Here is a 14428-nt window from a genome sequence, read left to right as displayed (position 1 = left end):
TAACAGATTACAGATTTTGAAATTAATAATTAAACGTGAAAATAATGCACTATAACATGAGATCGATGCAAAGATGTATTCAATCGATGTATTGGAGAGATTATATGATGTATACAACAATTTTTGCAACTTTGAGAAAAGTTCCTGAGACACTCATTCAGATAACTGCTAAAGAACTGACACTACTAAGTCACCCATCCAGAGAAGTATTCAAGACAGGGAAGTTACCTCCAATTGAGTTCCAGAAAGGTCTTAACTGTAAAGTTATGTACTTGTCATTCGATTTCAAGCACAATATTGAAACTGTAGGGGCACAGAAAGTTTGGAAGAAGGACTTATTATTTTAGTCAATGATGTCCCTACCAAGAATAAAAGAATACGTTAGCATGAGCTCTGCACATAGTATGCAGTTTTGCGAACATTACTGCATAGCTTTATTTTTCCAAAGACTTTGTTCCTACTTTTCACATGAGACCTGCTTGCTGTGTATATTCTCTGCCAGCTCCTGGGACTTAGTCTGAACATTTTGAGCAAGGTTGATAAACAATGCACCTCGTTATTATGATCTTGTCAGACTTGAGCACCTAGACAAAACATTCCAATGCAGCTGTTGTTTAGAAATCATGCTTTGGTATAGTCGGGATACATGCATAGGCAACACACACTTGGAGAGGGACCTTTCCAGGGTGAAGAGCGAGACAGCACCGATGATGTAGAACTACCATCAATAGTCTAAGGTATGGGGTCTGTAGACAAATCCCAGAGATCTTCTAATATATAATAATACTGCTTCTTAGCAATAGGCAGGAGGTTAGGCTCTATTCCCTTTTCATGACGACATCTCCCTTCATGATTTATGGTCTGGCTGCTATGCTGACTGTATTTGTATTATGCATTTTCCTGCTTGTTGTGGCACATATACTGCATGTTAGAGCATGGTAGTTAAAATAATTTTTTCAAACTGGTTTGTGTCTATCAGATCTTATTGGTGACAGGTACAAGAGTGCGAGTGAAAGGGTGTGTCTTGCAACCATGAGTCCTGAGAGATTTGGCAGTGTTGTGTTCTGGGGTGTCTAATCACATGTTTCTCTGTGAGTGAGTAGGAGGGTAAGTGAGATACTATAACTAGTCGGTACTTGGCTCATGGGTACTAAGGTGGTAGGATGACTCAGTCCCTAGCCACTAAGGTCTCATAATAAGCATAGTTCTGTTCTTTGGCAGAATCCCTGCAACATTAGTAAAGTAAAAAAGCAACATTATACTTATTCAAAATAGTATTTATTATAAAGATATAGATGGTCTTCAAAATGTAGTGCATATGGAGGATGCCACATCAACATCAAGGGGTTAGATAGAAAAGGTGGATCGATCCCGATATGAAGACATTTGTGAACACTACAGTATCCACCCTCTATATTCTAAAGGGATTATTGGTGGTGCATTTGATCTCTTTGAAATGAAAAAAGTAAGAGGAGCTCCCTTGAGTGTCTGGGAGAAAAGTTTAAAAGCACAATTTTCACATCTTTTTCCAACAGGAATGGGTGGTAGGTATGATGACTGGCCTGTACAGATACCGGCAGCTGGGTACAGATCAACTAGACTACACTTATGGAGTGTCGACCACACACAAATGTGTGTTGTCTCTTTATGCAGGCTTTATTATGCCTGTAAGCACTCCGGAGAGTCCCAGCGCAATACACTGGAATAGAACTTTCTTAATGAGCATTTGAACCCATGAGCATTTTCAATATTGATGTATAAGGTCTCTGAACGCAGGCCTTACTAAGCCTGTAGGTACTCCGGAGAGTTCAAGCACAGCACACTGGAATTGAACCTTCACATTGATCATTTGAGCCTCTGAACAATTTCTGAATTGACATATAAGCCCTGAATAAGTTCCCCTTGAGGGAATGAAATGCATTGGCTGAACTTTACCTATTACTGAATTGATTTGTGAATTGGAAATAAAGAACTTTCTTGACACTACTCACTAGCTACTGGACTTCATTACCTGGTGCACCCCCATATAGTTGAAATTATACTTAGAGAATCCTAGATGTCGCCAGTTTTCACATCTTTTTCCAACAGGAATGGGTGGTATTTTCAATATTGATGTATAAGGTCTCTGAACGCAGGCCTTACTAAGCCTGTAGGTACTCCGGAGAGTTCAAGCACAGCACACTGGAATTGAACCTTCACATTGATCATTTGAGCCTCTGAACAATTTCTGAATTGACATATAACCCTGATTAAGTTCCCCTTGAGGGAATGAAATGCATTGGCTGAACTTTACCTATTACTGAATTGATTTGTGAATTGGAAATAAAGAACTTTCTTGACACTACTCACTGGCTACTGGACTTCATTACCTGGTGCACCCCCATCTAGTTGAAATTATACTTAGAGGATCCTAGATGTCGCCAGTGTATTACCTATACATTTAACCTAATGTTTATAAGCAAATTGTCAGGGCTATCTTATGCAGTAAGTCATATTCTAAAAACAGAGGTAAATTAGCCAAATCTCTCAGCACTGGAATTTGTTGAGAAAGTACAAGAAAAAGATGAAAGGCTTGAATATAACTTGATAAAATATAATGGCGTGTCAACGTGGTACTAATGAGTTTTGGTATTGTAGTCATGGTGAGCTGAAATGCATGTTGAGAAATCTAGGAGCACCTACTTGGTTTCCAACACTCAGTTATGCTCAGTCTGAGTGCGATGACCTGCTTGAATTCCTGTGAGAGCCAAATTCAAACATAAAAGATATAAATCTGAAGACGGGAAGACCCAGCAAATGTTTGCAGATATTTTAATCACAGGTTCAAAGCGATGATGGCTTTCATCTGAAACAAAACTCCTCCTCCTCTTGGCCAAGTAACTGATTTCTTTTGGCGCAACGAATACCAAGCTAGAAGTGCTCCACGTATTCAGATGTTGTTATGGGTAAAAGATGCCCTGAAATTTGGTGCAAACAGTCATGAGTTTGTGTTGTCTTTTATACAACAGTATGTGACATGTGCCATTCCAAAAGATGCTGGTGCAAGAGCTTGAGAGAACAAGTTCTACAGTCCAAACTCATAGATAATGGAAGTCTTTTTGACGACAATACAGATGGAAAGGAAAATTCTAGATGAAATGTCATTTTGTATTCACATGTACTGTCATCTCAAAAGGAAGAGTTAACAGCTTTTTGTCTGCAGTCAGACATACCCTGATGTGGAAATCTCCGAAAAAATACATACAACATCAGAAGAACAGGAGCTTCCAAGTATATCAATGACAGCAATCCTGTGATTCTGAAGATGTGGAATTCAGGTTTCAGGTTTTAAAGTCTTTATTTCGATGATAAAATCATAAAAGACAAAGTTTAAAACATTTTTTGGGGGCACTTTAACCACTAGACAATTGATTGGAAAAACAATAACCATATTGTCGTATTGCATTTCAATTACACTAGAATCACAGCTAAAAATAATTATTAAACATCCAAGAATTGTAAAGACAAAGATAAACCTGGCATTAGAAAAGCTAAAACATACAAATTACTATTTACAGAATTAATAAGGTCATACACAATACAGCTAATGTGAGTTCCTTCTGGCCCTTATAGCCCACGCCCAGCCTAAAAATTTAGCCAGACATACCACAAATATTTCTGAGGTATTTGTTTTTAGGACCCAGATCGCCTCAGAAGACCTTCTATATGAGAGGCGCTGAAACAGGGGTTTTATCCATTTAGTGCGGGGCTCTGAATATAGCGGGCAGGCAAACAGGAGATGACCCTCGGTTTCCTTTTGGCCTGGGCACCAACAACAGGAACTTGTTGTTCCTTTGACCCAAGATGATGTAAAGGAATTCAGAGGCAGGGCACCTACTCGAAACTGATGATAAAGTTTCTTGTCCAGTGGCCTGGTGATGGTGTCCCAATAAGTCTCACGGGAGGGGTCCAGCTTGAAGCTTAGGAATCTTCCCGTAAGACTACCAGAGCTGGAAGCAGTTACCAAAGATTGGCGAACCGAGGCCCAATATAATTCCTTGAATTCCTTTTTTGATGGAAAGGTGTTGGTACCAGGAGAAGCCCACAGGTGTTCTAATCCCATATCTTGTAAGCTCTTTTTTACAGAGCGAAGCCAAGGGATTCTTCCAGATCCCCCCATCGACCTCACTTCTGCTAACTCCTTTGCAAAAAGAGTAAGATCCGGGGAAGTCCACAGACGCCTCCAGAGAGCCACTACTCTAAATCTTGCCATATCATTAATTGGAAATCAACTCAGATCTTGGCAAAGAGGTATTGATGGAGAGGATTGAGGTAACCCTACCAAGTTCCGAAGGAATTTACACTGGGTTTTATAGAGACTCGAGAGATCCATGAATCCCCAAAGGTCAGCGCCATAGAGTATGGCAGCATTTATTTTGGTGTCATAAATTTTCAAAGCAGGGATAACCCGTTTTGTTATGGATCTCTTCTGTTCTCGCAAAAGACAACCGGTGAGTTGGGCAAATTTTAGTTGTTGAGCAGCAATTTGCTCTTTCCATAGCAAGCGGCGGTCCAAAGTGACCCCTAAGTAGGTCATGGTTTCAACTTGTTCCAGATTGACCCCACTCATAGTTACATTGCTACGGACAAAGTTATTCCTAGTTAAAACCATGAACTTGGTTTTCCCTACGTTTACCTGGAGGTCATTTTTCGCACAAAACTCCTCAAAGCAGTTCAAGGCCCGCTGTAAGCCTTTCCGTGTCTTAGATAAGAGTAGAGTGTTGTCAGCAAAGATAAGCATAGGGAATCTTGTCCCTGCCAACGATGGGGCATCGGTATGGATTGCTGAGAAAAATTTAACTACCTGGTCAATAAAGAGCAGGAATAGTGTGGGCGCAAGGACACACCCCTGACGAACTCCACGAGTGACAGGGAAAGGATCTGTATATTGTCCTTGGCTTCCCCACCTCACCCTTGCATAGTTCTCTTCATGCATTTTAATGATTAACTCAAGTAGTTCTCCTGGTAACCCAAGATCCCTCAGTACCTGCCACAGTTTGCCCCTATGCACTAAATCGAAGGCTGACTTTAGGTCTATAAATGAGGCAAAGATGGTGCCACCGCCGAGCATAACCACCTTCCAGAAAATTAAACATAATCGAAACACCTGGTCAATAGTGCTCGTCCCCAATCGAAAGCCTGCCTGCATAGGTGACAATATATTTTCTGATTCCATCCACCCTTGCACTCTGGCCAAGATCATTCGTGCGATGACCTTGTGGAGGCAGTCTATTAAACTAATCGGGCGATAGTTGCCCGGATTTGACCTGTCTCCTTTTTTGTATATTGGGAGAATCTCTGCCCCCTTCCATGATTTGGGAATACTTGCACTTTTTGCTATTGCATTGACTATGTTGGTTATATATGGCACCCAGAGGTCGGTATTTGTTTTGAACAGGTCTGCGGGTATAAGATCCAACCCCGGTGCTTTCCCCCGCTGAGTCAAACCGAGGGCAGACTCCGCCTCATTATTAGTGAAAGTCAATTTTTCCCCGCATGTGGGCATTATGTACAACTTATCCAACATGGGCGGAGGATCAAAACCCTCCATACTAAATTGGGTCGAATAGTGTTTTGTCCAATCTTGCGGGGACACATAATTAGTTGGAGTACGGGAATCAACATCCTTTCCCCATTTTACTATATCCCAAAATTTAGTCTGGTTATTCATCTTGGAAGCCTCCAAGAGATCGGCCCAATAGCCATCCTCCCACTCCCTTTTAGCTTCCCACTGTGCTCTTTTGTACCGGGCCCTAGCCACCTTTACAGCACATATGTTTCTAGATTTAACAGCGTTAACAAGATTACTATGAGCCTCTCTACATTTTTTATTGTACCACTTTTCCCGAATACCGTGTGATCGTACTGTAACCTTCTGGCATGGCTTAGAAAGAAGAAGCTAGAGATGGTTGAAACAGCGTTCATGCAGGTCCATAATGGTGTTAGGTTCTAAAGTGCCCCTCCCTGAATCCTCCAACATCATTTCATTTGATGCATTCAAAACCACATTCTTGATATTGGTCTGTAGGGTCTCATCTCCTGATAGGTTTGACCATTTCAGCCTCCTGCGATCATTAGACAGGACAACAGCCCCGGACCCTAGGGGAACTGGGTCTTCCAGTCTTTCCATACCATGCAACCTTAATTTCAGTGACAGGGGATTATGGTCGCTTTCTGGGCGAGGGACAACTTCCATATCGGCCATCAGTGACCAGAATTCCATTTTCAAAAGGAGGTAGTCTATACGACTCTTCCTCAGTCCATTATCAAAGGTGAAGTTAGCACCAGGGTCTGAGAGAGAGTGTCCATTTACTGCCCTTAACCCCCAAGTAAGGCATAGTGCAGTCCAATTCAAAGCGGCCTCCGTTGCTTTGACAGTTTTACTAGTCAATAAGTCAGGTATGTTCCATGTTGCATCCTCAGCGGACTCCCAACTGTCCCCTGCAACATAGAGCGGCTCAATTGTACAGTTCAAATCACCCGCTAGAAGAATTAAATTGTCTTTGCTCAATCCAGCTAGATGTCTGTCCAGGACATCCACAATGGCAGGGCACCGACCCCCAGGGAGGCCACGTGAATAAATGTTAATAATAATCATATCCTGTCCGCCTCCCTTACTCAGTTTGATGGCCAGTAGGTCAGGGTTATCCTCATAAAGTTCGGTGATGTTATATCCCGATGCCTGTTTTACCCACGTTATCAGGCCCCCTGATGCTCGCCCTTTGCTACTCTTGAGTGCGGGTTTAAAAAAGTTTATGAAGCCTGCCTTATGAATTGGTTCGGGTGCCCAGGTCTCTTGTAGTACCACAACATCATATTTATCAATGAACTCAAGCCAATCCTCGCAGTCCATGCGACCCTTCACTCCCGCAACATTCCAGGACACTATATTGAATGTTTCTGGAGTGGGTTCTGTTGTATTCTGCGCGAGATTAGCAGTGAACAGGGGAGTCATTAGGGTAGTCCGTATAGACATGTTTCTATCCCCTGTTTCTCCTATATCAATTTTATCCAAGCTTTCCCCCTCTACCATAGCCACTGTTTTTTCCACTGCGCCAGATACAAACTGATTGCTGGGTTCAGGTGCCATTGGGGCTTGATATAATGTATGTGCCTCAATCCCACTAACATCAATAGATTTATTCTTCATTCTAGGTGCATGCAGTCAGTCTATCTGCTCCAAGTCATACAGGGGCCCAACGTGGTTAAAAAGTAGGGGGTACTGCTCTATGTGAGGTGATCTTAACCCTTGATACCTCCCATCTCTTACTCTCAACTGGGTTGGGCCTAGGGGGTAGTTGCTGTGTCTATGTGGATAAAAATACGCAAGACCCAAAGATTGTACATCACTCTGGCGGGCAAATCTAGCTTTCCGTGGTATAAAATCGACCACCCAGGGATCTTTAAATGAAATTAAGATACAGTCCCCTTCCAGATCTTTAGTACCATTACCCACCCAATCTACTCTCCTTACATAGAGAATTTCTGTTGGTGATGATGGCGGTAAGGGACGGTTCTTATTTAGCCAAAATATCGCCTTATTACGCAGGTCTCCATGTGTCTCCTTAATACCCTCTCCTAAGGGAGCAACACCAGTTAAAACTATAGTGTATTGGGTTGCCTCCGGGGGTAGGTTTACGCGGGGAGCTAAGCTCGTGCTCTGTTTGCCCAAAAGCGGCGTCCAGGTATGCTGATGGTTAATTTTTTTCCTGCTAGGTGGCTGAGCTGGGATGCTATATAATGGTTTTGCCCTGGCATCTGACGTGGATGGTTTCACTCTATCTGAATTGGATTTAGCTAAGTCTTTTTTCTTAGGAGCATGTGTCAGGGAGCCCCCACTTGTGGTGCTAGATGTGTCAGCTGACCTTGCCCCTGCTATGAGTTTGTTAATGGCTACCCCTGTTAATGCTAACTTGGTTACCTTATTTGCTGGGGAGTTACTGGCTGGTTTGGTTTTACATAGTGTCTGATTACAGGCCCCTGCAACAGAACTAGGGGTGGATAGTTTTTGCAATAAACCCAGATTTGTATTAACTACGGTCTCCAGAGCATCGATTTTGGAGGTCATCAACCTTGTTCGCTCCAAAACTGGAAGCAGAATAGTTTTAAACATGGTCTCAATTTTAACCAGGAGAATGTCATCACTGTTGAGGCATGTTGGACAAGGATTAGATGACCCCAGGGGGGTGAAGGAGGGACAATACACATTAGGAAAACCCAAGGTTGGGTGTGGGACTGGTAAAAGAAGACTACGTGTGTCGTTCAATTTAGGCTGCTTTAAGTCTTTTGCCCCCTGGGGACTCGAATCGTGCTTTCTCGTGCGAGATATCAATCTCGGGCTCATAAGATCGTCCTCGGGCGGGATAGATGAAGTAGAATCATTAGGTTGGGAATGGTTGTCCATATTATCTTCGTTGTCCCCATTATTATTCTGGGTTTCATCCCCCTCCCTTGGCTGGGAAACATTTGATTTCGAAACATCAATGGCCGGAGATGTAGATAGGGCCACCCCCTCTCCATCCACATGGACTATTGCCTCAGTGTTCATGGAATAAATGCAGTTAAATGCTGCATGGGGAACGGGGCTTTTGGCTAATGCCAAGCCACCCATCGAAGAGCGCTTACCAGTAACCAAATCTAGGGACAACCTTTTTCCACCATTTCTATTTCTTTCTCCAATATCCCTGTGGCTCTAGTGATAAAAGCATCCAGTGGGCCAGAAACAACTCCCTTAGATGTTTGTAGCTGGACTAATCGTTCTTTCCCTGATCTCAAAGGCATAATGGTTTCCAACTTATTTAACCTACTACCCTTAGAGTACAGTGTATCACCCTCCCTTTCAAGGACAGTCAATCTCAATGTTCCTTCGGGTCCCAAACAATAAGGGTAGAGTACATATAACTTGAGAATCAATTTTACCAGGGGTTCAGGCCCAACCCAACCATGTCCGACCACGGACGGCCACAGACGGTCCCGCCCTTGTCCCGGGCTTCTTCCGGTCGCTCCCGCGCAGCGGGACTAAACCAATTTACTTATAGGATCTGAATGGGGGGGAGGAGCCCGCAGGGAGAGCTGCCCAGGTGTATGCAATCAGGGCGGGCGGGCGCTCCTGGGACTGGTAGTCCTGCGCCTCCGCTCGCTCGCAGCCCTGCGGGTTCGGATGGCAATTGACCCCTCTGATAGCAAATTGTTTTTTAGGAGCTGCCCACACGACGCGGGACCACCAGTTGCTGGTTGAAGACGGAGGGAAGAGAAGAGAATTCAGCTGCTGCCGAGAAGCTGCTGCCGGTAGATCAAGCCGCAAGGTATTCAAATATGGGTCTACAATTATTTGCAGACAATTCCATTGCTGTGGCTCGTTTTGTAAATTCATATATAGCAAAAGACAGAGATGGAAAAGATCTGCAGAAAAGAGTCTTTTGAAGAAATTGTACATTTTCAGTTTGAAAATGCTTTCCCACAGAGAAATAGGATTCTATGAATGTTCGGACAGGTTGATCACAGTTAGTTTATTCTCCAAGTCAAAAGGAATTTCGTGAGTAAGCCCAGGCCTTGCAAGTAGTCGAAATAGAGTATTAAAGTATTTTACCAGAAAAATAGTACCTAGCAGAATTCGATATCGAACATAGATACAATCTAAAAACTAACATGCTGCATACCTACTACCCAAGAAGAAGTCCTCATCTTCAAAATGTGGTGTCTCTATGGAGTACTTCAGCACTACACATATAGAAGTAAAATAACTGAAAATATAGAAAACAGAGTATTTGGAGTTCTTTGATGTGACGGTTGTTTGGTGAGATACAACAAAGGAAATCTAATTAACCACCGAAAGCTTAGTTGCCAAATCCCAGAGAGCAGAGAGTTTTTCCACTTGGTATTTTTGCAGCTGTTCAAGCCATGGCATGAAGAATCAGATTTACTTGAACAGTATGTCTGTTACGAAGTCCCTTTCAATACTGTAAAAGACACCATTGAATGTTCAGTCTTTCCAACCTACTTTAAAATTTTGAAAGATGAGATTGTTCAAGAAGAAACCATTGCAGCTGACATAGCTAAGGAGAGTTCACAAAGCAGCCAAACTTTGTCACCAGCGAGACAAGATCCTCTTGGAGAACTACTTATTCAAAATAAAGAAACTATAGCTATGAATGTGGTGGGGACGTAATGCTGCAAGCAAGACAGGAAAGTGTGGACATAGTAGAACAACTGAACTATGAACAGAAATACATTTTAAATGAAGTTGAAGATGAAGCAGGGCATGGATGTGTGCAAAGGAAGAAACAGTATGATTGTTCTATGTACCAACCAATATTGCTATACATCAGTGGTCAAGATGGCACTGGAAAAAGCTTTCTAATTAAAGTTCTCACTAGTTATATACTGAAGACTACATAATCTAATTTGTCCTGTGTAGTAATAGCCCCAATCAGATTAGCTGCACATAACATTAAAGGGATTACTTTACATCACCTATCTTCTCAAAGGCGGTAATACCACATCTAAATATTACACAGTCTAATAGAATTTTGAAATTGGATTAACATAATACAATTACAGCACCCCAAAGTAGAATGCAAAAGGAGCCTTGGAAACTTAAGAATAACCATTTCTGTTTGATCAAGCTAACTTCTATGTACTGTTTCTGAAAAATAACCACACTATGTGATCTTGTCTATATGAATAATCAGTACTTAAACAACATTTGGTCAGGCAAAGCTGATCTTTTCAAGAGGATTTTCAAATTTCACTGCATTATAGTTATATGCAAAAGTGTACCTAGTATAATACATTAAGAAATATTATTAACAAAGATTACTTTGTATTATCAAAGTAACAAAATGCAGTTGATTAATTAATTGATGAGAGTATATCATATAGTCTCATTTATTGTGATGTACTGTAAGGTTTTGGAGTTTTTTTCCAATCCATTGTTTCCCCCACTGTTCGAGGATGATGCTTAATACAGATCACTGCTTATGGTGAAGTTGTATGTAAGCTTAGAAGAAAGTAAAAAGGGATCATTCTATTTTTTCAGCATTGTAACATAGTACTACAGTAAAACTAATTTGTATTGTTGTAATTCTGTAATTTCAAATATAACATACTACCAAATGTACATGTTGTTTTTCTCTTTTAGCACCAGCTGCAGTTGAACATTGTTACATGTCAGAGAATTGCTTGTATGCCACAAAGAAACTCTTTCACTCATACAGGCACTCATACTAGTACTCACTCCCTGATACAGCCACTCTTACATGCAGAGACTTGCCTATATAGCGACTAACACAATCACTCTCATACAGTCAGTGATATACACACACTCAGTCACGATACACTATTTATACACTAACGCACTCACCCATATAGCACTCACACAATACAGTCACACAATAATTCCATCATCAATACAAGCACTGACATAGCTCCTCACTCATATACACTACTAGTCGCACATCTACTTACTCAACCATACAGCTACTTACAAAGCCACGTTTTTCACCACTAGAGATATTCACATATGCACTCATAGAACTATACAGCCAAACACAGACACATACACCCCATATACATCCAATAAGTCACCCATAGAGCCACTCACACACACACTCTCACTGACACAGCTACTAATGCAACCTCTCACTCACCCACTCACTTACACACCTACTTAATTACTCATACAGCCATTCACACACCCATTCACTCACACATACAGACACTCAGACACCCACTCACTCAGGTATAAAACCACTCATGCATCTACTCACTCACTCATGCACCAATATAGTCACTTACACACCCTTTCATTCCCTTTCATTCACTTATACAAGAACTGAACCTCTCAATCACATACTCACATACTTATTCAGTCACTATCACAGATACTCATTCAGATATACATGTACTAAGATATCCACTCACTCACCCATACAGCCACCTACAATCAGTTACAGAACCATAAACTCGTTTAAACACTCAATAGCATACTAATACACATAACAACATAGAGTCATACTCTTACAAATGTGCATTTAACATGTCAAACTTCTTTCTTAAACTGGAGTAGGTGGTTCTAACAAGGACCATTTTTTCATTTTTTTACTATTTACAGTTTTTGTTGTTTATCCCCCCCCCCCAAATGTAACATTGTTTTAGAGAAGAAGTATGCAAACAAACTGTGCTTCGGCTGTAAAAAGAATTGAAGTGCTGCATTTTGGGCAATAAATTCCAACCTTCCTGAACTCAGGGATAGTAACTGCCCCTTCTGTAATATGAGTGGAAGCAGAGGAAGTTCCTGCACCGTCATTTACAGTAGTCGAAGCATGTTGTTGCTCTTTCACCCTCAGCATTACAGCACATGCCAAGCAGATACTATGGATGGTTCAATGATGCTTATACATGCTGGACATCCCATATGAATATTTTCTTTTGCTTCCTCAAGAAAGTGCCTTCTTGCCCAAAGTGCATGTCACTTTATGTGCATTGACTTTCTTTTCACCTTCCAGTATTGAAAAGAACTCTCACACTATATTTTCTTTTTTTTCTTTGGAGGCTCTCCAATTCCTCCAGAAGAAAGCGCACTTCCTCTTCCATTTGGTCTGGTGCAGAAGCCATTCTGATGAAATTTCAGTTTCAATAGTAGGTCAAATTGACTTGAAAAAGTTCTTGCCAACCCACAAACTCCTCCTCTATTACACTTAACTCATCCGCAAGGTAGGCAGTAGTTAGGCCAAAAGTAGTCAGCTATATGCTCAAAACCAATGACTTGTTCTTTCAAAACTGTCACTGACAACTGCGCTTTCAGACCCCTTTGCCTAGTTATACATTGAATCTGACCACTACATTCCAACTCAGATTCTTATGTGCAAAACAATAGAGCCACTAATACACACTGCCATATTTACAATAGCTCCTAAGTATTCACTCAGACATAGAGATACATTGGGCCATGTTTACAAAGAAGTGGTGGAGGGAAGCCTTAGCTGCCATGCTTAACACCTCACTAACACTTCAGAAACTCAAGGCTGCACCATATTTACAAGAATTCGGTACAGCATTGCATTTCCCCCTGTGCTGGTGCTACGTTTAGCAGCTTAGCTCCAATTCAGGCACACTTGCACCATAGTGCAAGGGTACCTGTGTGCAGGGGATGATTGCTTATGTGTAGGAAGGTCTCCCTTTCTGCACTTGAACAATCTTTAAATCACGTTTTGTAACATCTATGTGTACTGCTTAATGCTGCACACATGGAAGTTACAAAATGTCTTTTTTTTTTAAAGATTGTTTATGTGCAGGAAGGGACACCTTCCTACACATAAACAATCCAGGAAGATTAGCTTTTCCCATGTGTGCTGCACAAGGCAGCACACATGGAAAAATAAAAAACGAGGAGGAATAAAACATCTCTCATTGTTTTGCCAATTTAAGACCATGTTTTCCCTGATCTTAATTTTGGTGCTGACTCCTATTTACGCCGCCCTTGTAAATAATGGGCAGCGTCAAAATCAATGAATGTTGTGGTGGAACACCCACAGCCCACCCCTTTCAAACTAAGCATAGTGGGAAAGGGGCCTTATTTACTAGGCATCATTAACCCACGTTAAGTGGCTTAACGCTGCCTTGTAAATGAGGCGAGGCTCAGTCCTATCGCCATCACAACATCATTGAAGGTGACATTGTGATGGCGATAGGAGCTTGTATTTATGCCCCATTGTGTGTATATATATGTATATATATATATATATATATATATATATATATATATATAGATAGACTTACTGGGAGGCATTTCTGCCCACACAGTTGTGTGTCCCAATCCTCACTAACAAAGCTTGAAAGCAGTCCATGTGGCCCCTTAGATACACATTTAGAGACCCATAAATACACTAAGGAGCATATGTATGAGGTCTTAATGCTGCCGTAGCATCAATTTTTTTGTGTTACGGATGGTATTTTTTTATTGCCTTATTTACACGTTGCTGCTAACAGGAGTTAGCAGCGCTTTTCCAGCGAAAGCGTGAATTTTAAATATGGCCAATTCTGTTCGCGAGAGTTCATTAAAATGAGATGCAAGGTGGGAGTTTGCATCCAAAAACTGCCATTAACCCCACTTCGCGAATTCCGTGTATGGTGCAAAACCCAAAAAACTGCCTCTAACTTCAGTTAGAGGCAGGGCTTTTAGACCAGAAAATATATGGACTTAAAATTGGTTTAAACACTTGGGGCAGCATTTCAGAGGTTTTGGTGCTGGACAGCGCAGCAAAGAATATTGCTGCACTGCGCCAAAACAAAAGCTCAGGAATGCGCCCCACAATAAGATGGTTATAGGAAAAACAGGAGGAAACCCATAAACCACGTTGGGATGGGTATATTATGTAAGCAAAAAACA

Source organism: Lissotriton helveticus, chromosome 4_1 (genome assembly GCF_964261635.1).
Source record: "Lissotriton helveticus chromosome 4_1, aLisHel1.1, whole genome shotgun sequence".
In the NCBI taxonomy this organism is placed as follows: domain Eukaryota; kingdom Metazoa; phylum Chordata; class Amphibia; order Caudata; family Salamandridae; genus Lissotriton; species Lissotriton helveticus.
This window is presented reverse-complemented; position numbering follows the sequence as displayed.